Source organism: Mesoplodon densirostris, chromosome 12 (assembly GCF_025265405.1).
Source record: "Mesoplodon densirostris isolate mMesDen1 chromosome 12, mMesDen1 primary haplotype, whole genome shotgun sequence".
NCBI classification, from domain to species: Eukaryota; Metazoa; Chordata; class Mammalia; order Artiodactyla; family Ziphiidae; genus Mesoplodon; species Mesoplodon densirostris.
The window spans coordinates 1,240,755-1,251,208 of NC_082672.1; positions in this window are offsets into that span (position 1 = coordinate 1,240,755).

Consider the following 10,454-nt stretch of genomic DNA (forward strand, 5'->3'; position numbering starts at 1 on the left):
TTGTTAATTTAACAATAAGATATTACAAGAGAAATGGCTTGCTTAAGGTTGTCTCAAAACTTACCATTGGAAGCTTGAACAGTTGATACTAGAGAATCCACTTACGGTTCCATTCCTGTTATCAGTTTACCTTAAAGAAAAGTTCCCTGAATGAGACCTGGGGATAATAACATTCTGCTGAGCTGCTGATTCCAGGGTGAAGAACTCTAAAAACTACAACAGTTAAACGTTATTTAGGAATTTACTTCAGTTGCATTTAAAGTTGAAATAGCATTTTGTTGTCTAAAGGCAAAGTATTGGATTACCAAAGTGTAGTTTGACGAAACAATGAGCTATTGCCATTGGAAGGGCAATTTTTAAATGTATATTGTCAGTCCTGCTTCTCTATGTAGAAGGAAATAGCATAATATTTTGTAAATGCTCAGTAAAGCTATTTTTGCCATAATTTGGACTGAAACCCTTTGAAATAAATAATGTAAGCTGCCACCTGTAGACATATGGCTGTGGTGAAGACCCTGACCAGGCCCTGCTTTTCCCAGCCCTGGCGTTTTATAACGGCTCCACCTCCCTTTCAGAACAGCAGTAAACTAACGGCCATGGTTCGCTGTGTTTAAGACTACAAAACAGGAAGTTATCCATCTATCCATCCACACATTTTTCTGTGAATGACAATTTAAAACCATGTAAGATGATGACAGATATGGGCATTAGCTAAAAGTACTAAGTATAATTTGGGGACTAAGGTGATATCTAGAGCAAAGGTTAGAAGACTTATTTTTTGGTGAAGGACCAGATAGAAAATATTTTAGGTGTGGGCCAGGAGGAAAATTGAGGATATTACATATGAACTTATATAATAAGAAAGGAAAGGAAACAAATCTCAACAATGTTTTCACTAGCGACTTTCAAAATATAATTATAAAATTGAGTGCAATTTTTGTTGTAATACAGATCTGCAGATGAGAAGAATGAAATAATATTTTTTGGGAGGGGTAATATTTTATTTAATTGGGGTTCAAAGTTAACATTCCTTATATCAAAATTAATTGCAAATGTTCATCTGTAATGAAATTCTACATATTTCATCGTTGAAAATTTCTTTTCACACAGATAGGTATTACCAAACACTGATATCAACCCACAAGTATTTGATTTTAATTGAGCATATTCATTCCTTGGCAAGTAGTCATAGAATTCCATTAGATTTTACTCTTGATATTTGTCTGTTAATATTTCATTAAGTTGCAGATTAATCACCTTCAGTTGAAGGTTAGGTAGGAGCTCTTAACATGCAGCTAAATGGATTTTGAAATGTGGAAATTTCTTTTGCCCTGCTGGAACTCTTACAATAGCTGAGCTTGGGAAATATGTCTGCTTCAAATGTATATGGGAATGGAGATCTCACTTCTTGTTTTGACTTCTGACAGCATGGGAAATGTACAAACCCTCTGTTACTTTCAATTCAAACATTAGTTGTCATCAAAATGACTTTAGTGCAGTATAACTTTTGCATGTAAGTATTGTTTTGCCTTGTAATTTTAGGTTGAACTTACTAAGACACAGTATCAAGCTAATTCCACAGTTCTTCAGTGTTTGATAAAAATGGTGGAAGGCAGTTCTCATTTAGAAAACTTTGTCTCCACCTTGAACTCAACAGCTTCTACAGAGCTTTACTGGTGCTGAGTTGCTGGGCTGCTGTGTGGTGAGCAATTCAGTGCTCAGCTTGTATATCTGACAGACTTCACAGCCCTGGGGAAGATTAGGTAACCAGAGCATTAAAGCTCACCATTGTCACTGCAGGTTCAGTGAGATAGGATAGATCAAAATACCTTCTGCAAAGTAGGTAATAAATAACCCTAAGCTTCACACACATTACATTCTCAAAAGTGTTGTCAAGCTTTTCACTCCACAGGTTTTACCACCAGTAGTTATAACACATCTTAGTGGATTCCACTTCAGGTTGTACCAAATCCATGTTTTTCTCAACTTCTTTTGAATTATTCTCATCTGTAGTTGATCCAGGCTGACTATTGACTGAGACTAATTCTTCAGTCACTTTGAATTACTGACTTCTTAAGTTAACAACAACATTTGAGAAAATATTATCAGTAACATTTGTTGACTCATCAGGAGTTGAAGAAGAGCTCTTGAGATAATTTTCCTTGTTGTTAGTGAACTATTGATGTTACCACAATGTCCTCAATTCTTCAACATCCTTGAGTCGAAAGGGTAACCATCTTCCATGAGCTTGTTTGCTGGGGCCCATTTCCATGGCTGCTGCAATCAACCGTGATCTACTTAACTCACAATTGGTTAATTGTTCTGCTTTGTTGAGATATTCTGCTTTAAACTTTCTTCCTTTTCTGACCATGCCATCTGTGAGTTCTGATGAGCCTCAGTCTGGCCCGTGGGTGGATGAGGCATCTTTTGGGCTCAGCTTGAGTGTCATGGCAAAACAAGCACGATGTTGTAATGGTTCTGTAACACAACTATCCACACACCCCCGCACCCCAATCTGGCTCACTGAGTCCACTTTTCTTTTCTTGTTTTGACAAGGAAATAGAACGTCATGGTATGGAGTGTGCGGGGGGCTTGAAACGCTGCCAATTGATATTGCACCGCATGGCATGTGGTGCAACAAGCACAACGTGAGCCAAGGGACCCACATCAGGTGGCCACCACAGCCACCCCCTTTGCATCATGGCAGCAAGTATCCACTGACAACATGGGAGCACGTGGATGTGACTTTCTTTGTGGACATTGGAATTTGAACTTCACGCCGTTTTCGTGGATTACAAAATATTCCCTAATTTTTTTCAACTACTTGGAAATGTAAAAGGGGCTCTTAACTCACTGGCCTGTACAAAAGCAGGAGGGGAGCAGGGCTGGTTCCTGAGCCCAGTTTGCGGACTCACGGAGGAAAGTCGCAGAGAAGTCAGGTGCAGTTTGCAGTTAGCAAATGGTGAGGAGAGGACTCCATCCCGGGTAAAGGATCCAGGAGCTTGATCGGCGTCACACACGCTCTGGTTATGCACCCATGTCCGCCTTAACTCAGCTAAAGGTCAGAATTGTAGGAAGTGTGAAGGGTGGAGCTTGCGTGGGGCACCTCCTCTCTGCATCACTCGCCCACTTGCGGGCCCACCGTGAGCCTGCAGACTGTGGACGTTCCTGCTGCAACCTGAGAATCTCACGGACACTCTGCCTCTACCTTTCTCCCCTTCCACCTCCTCTCAATAGGTCAGGGCAGAAAAAGGGCAAAAAAGAAGGAAAACACGCTGCTTTGGGATTACACGTCTAATTTTGTGCATGCCTTATTCTTAACCAAGTCTGTTAAGGAAGAAGGTCAGAGACCCAAGGTAGAATTTGGAAAATCAAATCTTAACTGGAGAGAACAGTGTTTTTTAGAATTCAAAATATTTTAATTTTTTTAAAAAAATCATAAACAATTAAAAAAGCTATGTTTACTTTGATGGTATTTACATCATTAGAAATGTAAGCAGTGTTGTTTGAACTAAATTCTAATCCATGCAGAGATGCAATAAATGCAGAGTTAATATGCTGCATAGTAAGATATTTTTAAAGTCCATGGACCTCAGTAAGTGATAAAGACGCATTTTCAGGATATTAAGTTAATGCATGGAGTCTGAATCAAATCAGAAGAGCAGTGTGGAAGCAGTCCAGTCAGTGCCCCATGCATATTCCAGGCTAGAAAGGGCACACCTGGTCTACAGTATCCACTCCACTTCTGTACAGTCTAGCAACGCAAGGTACCAGAAGACTCAGTGTAAGAGAGGCGTACTTTTTGAAGATGATAACTGTAGGTATTTTTACCTACTCTACCTATATTTGCCTGTACCACTGCATTCTTATCCCGTGAATGTGCCTCTGTAAACTCACTGGGCCCTGCTTCCTCTTTTAAGTCTTGGAATCACTGCATTTGCCCTCATTCAAGCAGGCTTGCTCTTCATTTGGTACAATGTTCTGATTTCTTTGCGCTTCCAGACAGCAATTACGAGGAGAGGCAGGGTTTAGAGATTATAATTCAGACATTTGGAAAAGTTCTTACTGTTGTCTGTTCAGATAGGCACCAACAAGACCCTTGAATTTTCTTCTTTGATCACTTACTTCGAGTCCTGTCAGCATGTGAATGGGATAGAATTTGCAGTTGCTCAGTGTTTGTTATGAAGCGCAGAGGACTGTGATGGCACACGGATTATTACCTGCATTCTGATGATTGTCTCCTTGGAAATTACAGACGTCGTGGTGTATGCCAGTTTTCTTCCATCAAAGGGAAACGTGACTAAAGTGGAAAAATTAGTGCTTGGACGTCCTCCAGGTGTACCTTCTAAAGTTGCAGCATTTCAATTTTTAGCTCAGATGAAATACTGCACACTTGCAGAGAAATTGCAATTCCACTGAAGACAGGAAGATGTTCTAAAAGTGAAGATTACACCATAGGGTTAATTTCTGGAAGCTCTGTCTATCAGTTTAACAGCTTGCAAGGTGTTAGTAGCATTTTTATCCTCCATATAAACGTAGCACCTAAGGCGGTGTCTGGATGGCAGTGCCTCAGAGCACAGCAGTTTTTCAAGTGTGGTCCCTGGACCAGCAGATTCAGCATCATTCAGAAACGTGTTAGATGCAGACTCTTCCCACCACCCCGCCCCCTGCCCAGTCCTACTGAATCAAAACATCTGGGGGTAAGGCCCAGCGATCCATAGGTAATCAGCTCCCCAGCTGATTCTGCTCACACAACGTCTGAGGGCCACTGGTGCGATGGTTAAGGGGACTGGGTCTGTCAGCACTTCTCAGATTTCAGTGCCTTCAGAGAACCTGAGATCCTTGAAGACACAGATCTAGTTCAGTAGATCTGGGTGGGACAGGACCCTGCCTTTCTAACAAGCTCACTAGCAATGTTCACTGCTGCTGGTCCAGGGAGATGCCTGGGCCGGGGAGTGCCAGCCGTCTACTTGGGGCTGAGTATCAGCTCCGCCCTGCGACCCATCACTGAGATGGTCCGAGTCCTGCGGTGGGGTCAGTGTGTACGTGCGTCTGAAGGAAGGGCTCTTGCTCCTGCTGCCCCAGTGGGCTGAGGTTGGTGGCTTCGTCCACGTGGCCGTGGGCACACCAGGGAAATCACTCAACATTAACTTTCTCTCTCCGTCCAGAGAGACACCCTGAATGGAGCTAGATATTGACAATTAGCAAGTGATTTTTAACTGACTGGAAGTTATCACTGTCTTAAGAAGACTCTACAATAACTTGACTAGCAAGTTAAGGCTGATACATTTTTATATAATCAGTATTCGTTGCCATAGGAAAATTTGCTCAACTGTAGCCTGGTCATTGTCACATGGAACCCCATGTGCCACTTATTATGAGGAATGACAGCCAAGTAATACTGTCTTTGTTGATAGATCTCATCTGAGGATCTCTGGCAAATTACACGAAAAGTAGAAGATAAAGTTTTCATTTCTTTTGTAGAAACCCTAAGCCTAAAATAATTGGTTTTTATAAAAGCTTTGAGAGGATGTTAAGAGTGGGTAACAAGATACCTTCATCTAAGACAGAAGCCTGGTAGCTTCCCAATATTATTATGAATATATTCTAATATACATCAAAGTTGAAAGAGTTTGGCAGTAAGCAGTTGAATTCCCATTATTTCGATTCTGGGATTAATATTTTACCACATTTGCTTTATCACGTAACTATCCATCTATCTTTCTCTTTATCCACGCAATAATCCATCTGATTTTTGGTGCATTTCAAAATAAATTTGACACATCAGTACACTTCCTGCCAATACCTCAGTATCTATACTTTTAACTGGTTACTACCATTTTAAACTAGAATTTTGTCCCACTTATTGGCAAACCTTCCTTTTAAAGACATAGGAGCCAAGCATGCTACACCAAGGACATAATAAAAAATAGACGGGCTTTTAAATGTATGGCTTTTGGGCTGAAATCTTGTGTAAGTGTCAAGCTAGATTGATATGGGTTTAAAATAATGAGAAAAAGATTATTAATGATTAGAGTTTAATTGACCATTGGTTCTTCTGCTTTATGTAGCTGTGGAAATACTGGGCAGACCCAGGAAATGACAGAAAAAATTAAAAATGTCAGCTGGCTACAGGCACTGAAAAGTCCCCAAGACATGTAGCTAACACGTTAAAGTTTGCATTTTTTCACCCCAAACTCTCTCATCTTCCTTCCAAAAGAAGGAGCATGTAAACGAGCTGATGGATGACAGGCTGTATGTCTGGGGATGGCTCTTCGAAGCCGGAGAGAGAATCGTATTCCCTGAATGCCTGCCCTCATATTTCTTCCCAGAAATGTTTACACAGCATACGGGCGAGGGACCGGTCACCCATCATTAGCTTGGTGAGGACCATCCTCCTGACCTGAGTATGAATACATTTGTAATGTCTTCAGCTTTGGACCCGTTAGTACCTACCCTCGATCTGAGTTTTTTCAGGAGGTTACATTGTGGCAATTGGCTGTACGCCCTTCAGAGTTTTCTTGGTGGTGGTTGTACGTGTGACCCCCCTCAGTGACCCACCGCATTCATTAACCTTGGGAACACCTTCACTCCTACACTTGAACTTGAGCTGTCATCTGAAGGCTTGAGAAGTTTTCCCAGCTGGACATCCCAATATTTTCAGCCCAACTCCTCCACTCATGATGTGGCCAGAGAAGTCGTGCTTACGGGCACAGCCAGAGAAGCACTTGGCAGGTGTCTTTGACCCGTGTGTCCTGATAAAGCTCAGGACAGGACAGGACAACAATCTGATCTTCCCTTTGGTCAGGTGCCCATTTCACAGGACGGGCTACTGGGATTTCAGGGGCCCTACCAAGAGTTTTCTTTGACCTACAGAAGACTCAGCTAACCTCCTGAATCCCAGTTCTTAGTTGCTATCCAAGAATGGACAGAATATGGGTCCCGAAGACATCCCTGTCCAAACCCCCAGGGCCTGTGAGTATGTTACTGCGCGTGGCAAAGGGGGATTACGACAGGTGGAATGAGGGGCGCTAATCAACCGAACCTGAAGTTGAGGTTTCCCTGGATCATCCAGGTGGGCCCAGTGTAGACACAGCATCCTTAAGGGGGAGGTGGACTCAGGGAAGAGGTGGAGCAAGGCCTGTGTCAGCCCAGAGCAAGAGGGCGCCCGGCTGGCACCTCGATCTTAGCCCCGTGGGGCCCGTTCTGGACGTCTGGCCTGCAGAGCTGTATGGTGACAGGCTGATGCTGTCTGAGGCACAAAGTTTGTGCTCGTTTATTTTCGGCAGCAATGGAAGCGGTGTTGAGCAGTCCTCACCAGGTGAGGCCTGAGATGTGGGTTGCCCGCATTCCAGGGACTGTGTCGAGCCTCAGTTTTGGTGGCAGAACTTTCCAGGGATAAATGCCACAGGACACGGCGGCCCAGGCTCCAGTCCCACTGTCTCCTGTCTCGTGCAGTCGGGGTCCTCAGAGGGATCCTGCCTGCGGCGAGGTGGGGGGTCTCACACCTGGCCTGCTCTCCTGCACACGTGTACGCGCCCCCTTCTCCCTCCCTGTCCGCTGAGCCACTCACTCATTCGCCCCATCGTTAATGCCCACAGGACTGCGACTCCAGCCTGCGAGACGGCTGCAGGTTTGCTGGCCCCATGGCCCGGCGAGCACACGGGCGGCTGGTCGTCAGCCTGGAGTGGTTTTTGGTCCTGTCCTTGGGTTTTGTGCTGGGGAAGCGTCCGGCTGCCGTCTTCAGTAACCAGGTCCCCACCCCCAGCACGGGGACGGGATCACTCCAGGGACACAGCACTTGACTTGCCTCCCCGCCAGCCTGCGGGGAGCGGCTGCAGTGATTCCCAGCAGACAGGGCAGCACCAGGCTTCCTGGGTTACTGATCAGCTGACTTCTAGACGCCACTTTCACCTCATCACATGCGTCCTCAATAATTATGGAACAGGATGTGGCAAGATAAAAGGTCAGTTCACACCCCGCTAGTCCAGAGTCACCTAACGAGAATATTCGCATGTCTTAGTGCCCAAGAACAGTCCATTTGTTCATACGCCTTCATGCACTGTGGCTCCTGCTTGTCAGAAAGTTCATCACGTTTTCTTCTGTTGGCTGCGTTAATTGGTGTTCAATATCTTGAAGCATACCTTTTTTTCTGAGGGCTGTGTTTGTGGCCTAAAGAGTTTTATTCATCTTGGCACAAAAGCTGGCATGTGGAGGGAGACTGAATACCCTCTGCTGCATGGCTCGGGGGGGAGCAGGTGTTCCTCAGCTATTGCTAAAAAAAAGAGATAAACAAAGCTGCGTAAGCAAACCCCCTGCCAGAGCTCAGTGGCCTGAAGCGACCCCTGGTTCTCCCGCTGTGTGGTTGCCTGCTGGCTCCACACCACTGGGACGCCGGGCGCCTTCCCGTTAGACCTGCAGGTAGCATGGGTGGATCTGACCTGCCGGATGGCAGAAGATGCAGGGAGGTGCAGGAATCTCGGGAAACCATGGCAGGGATTCCAGCTCCTGCAGCCTCGCAGCAGGCAGCATTGTGCACTTGCCAAACGCCACCACCTGCTTCCCGAACCTTGGGAGCCCCATGGCCTCTCACCCTGCCGTCCCCATCCCACACCAGTGGGTTCTAGACAGGAACCTTGTTCTAGAAACCCTAGGAGCTAGAGCGCCCCAGACACCCAGCATCCCTGCCGCAAGGTGTGCACAGAGGGCGGCAGGGTCCCCGTGAGCTCCTGCTCAACACTTATCGCCAGGCGCCACCTGGTCCTGGGCCCTGTGGCTGGTGCCACCGCCTGGAGCAGCTGGGGGCTCCTTCTGATGCAGCCCTGAAGGGCTCACCGCTTCCCCTTGTGCCTCATTCCCCCTCTCACAGATGGGGGTGCAGCACGTCCTCCTCCCGGAAGGGAGAGCCGTCCCCCAGAGCGTGGGCACTGAGAAACATGGGGGCCCCTGGATGTTCGGGGTTTTCTTCCCCCCTCTGGCTCACACTTCTCACCTCCAGAGGACGCAGGACTTCCGGCTCCAGATCCTATTTGCCTGACACCCTCAAGGCCAGGGACCAGGGGAGGCAGTCAGGTTTCCTGCTGAGTGAAAGACGTCCCAGCTCAGATGCTGAAGGGACACGGCTGTCCCTGGGACTTGAGGATAAGTGGCTCCTGGTAAAAACACACACAGCGCATCTGCCAAGGTTGACAGCCTGCGGCCAGGGGCTTGCTGGCTTGGCGGGCAAGCACGGAACTCCCCTGGAACAGCAAGTTTGCATGTGGTCCCCATCTTGTTAAGCATATAAAATACACCTTTGTTTTCCAAGAGGCATGTATTGCATGCAGGCCAAATCAGGATCATAGGAACTAAAAACTCTTCATTTTCCAAGCGGTTGAGAGCGGCGCTAATATCTGCCATCCCCCCGGGAATACGCTATTGCTTTTGGCTTCGATCTTCTGCTGAGTACGAGTCCAGTTCCTTCCCTCCAATGGCCAGCCCTGCGGAGAGGGAGCTGAGGGCACTGCCAGCGGCTGTGCACGTTGGTGCATGTGTGCATCTGGGAGCCCGGGAGTCACAGGCCAGCAGGTCCACCATGAGATGGACTTTAGGCTGAGGCCACTTATTACTGAGCCCCCTTTCCAGCCTCCTCTGGGCGTGTGCACAGGACCGAGTGGGTCCAGCTGTGTGTGTTACTGGGACCCCTCGTGGTCAGTGGGCTGTCCCGGCCTCGCCGCGGTCAGACCCTGGGAGACCCCTCTCCCCAGGGTCAAGGCGGCCACGTGGCCTCTGCAGACCCTGCTCCCGGCATCTCCCATGAAACGAGGGCCCTGTTTGCCACCCAACCAGGCACGTGCTTTTTCAGAGATGTCATTCTCCCTCGCAGATGGGTTCCCCATCTTGTGGCGAGGGAAGGTTTTCTGGGCTGCTTTAGGTGGGGAGGGACGGTGATGTGTGTGGCACTGGTTACACAGGACTCCACACCCCAAAATCACAGAGTCTGGGCTTCTCTCTGGATGCTGCTCCTCCAGCCCCACAGGTCTGACTCAGCTGCTCAGAGCTGCTGAGGTGCTGCCGGAAACCGCCCGATGTACACATGGCCCCCCTCCGTGTGGCCTGAATACTCTGAGCCTTAGTATTGGGGAGGGTAATTCTTCCCACTTTATTTCTCTTTTTCAGCATTAACTATTCTAGGCCTTGTGCCTTTCCGTATAACATTTAGAAGAAGCTAGTCTATATATATATATATATATATATATATATATATATATATATATATATATATATATAAAGCTGGATGTTTGAGAACAATTGTATTAAACCCATAGACCAACTTGGGGAAGATTGACATCTTGACTGAATCATGCAGCTCATGAACTTACATATACCAACTTATCAAGCCTTCATTGCCGAGATTCTGACTTTCTTCTTTAAAACTTCAATAACAAATCATATCAACTGTTTTGATGTCAATT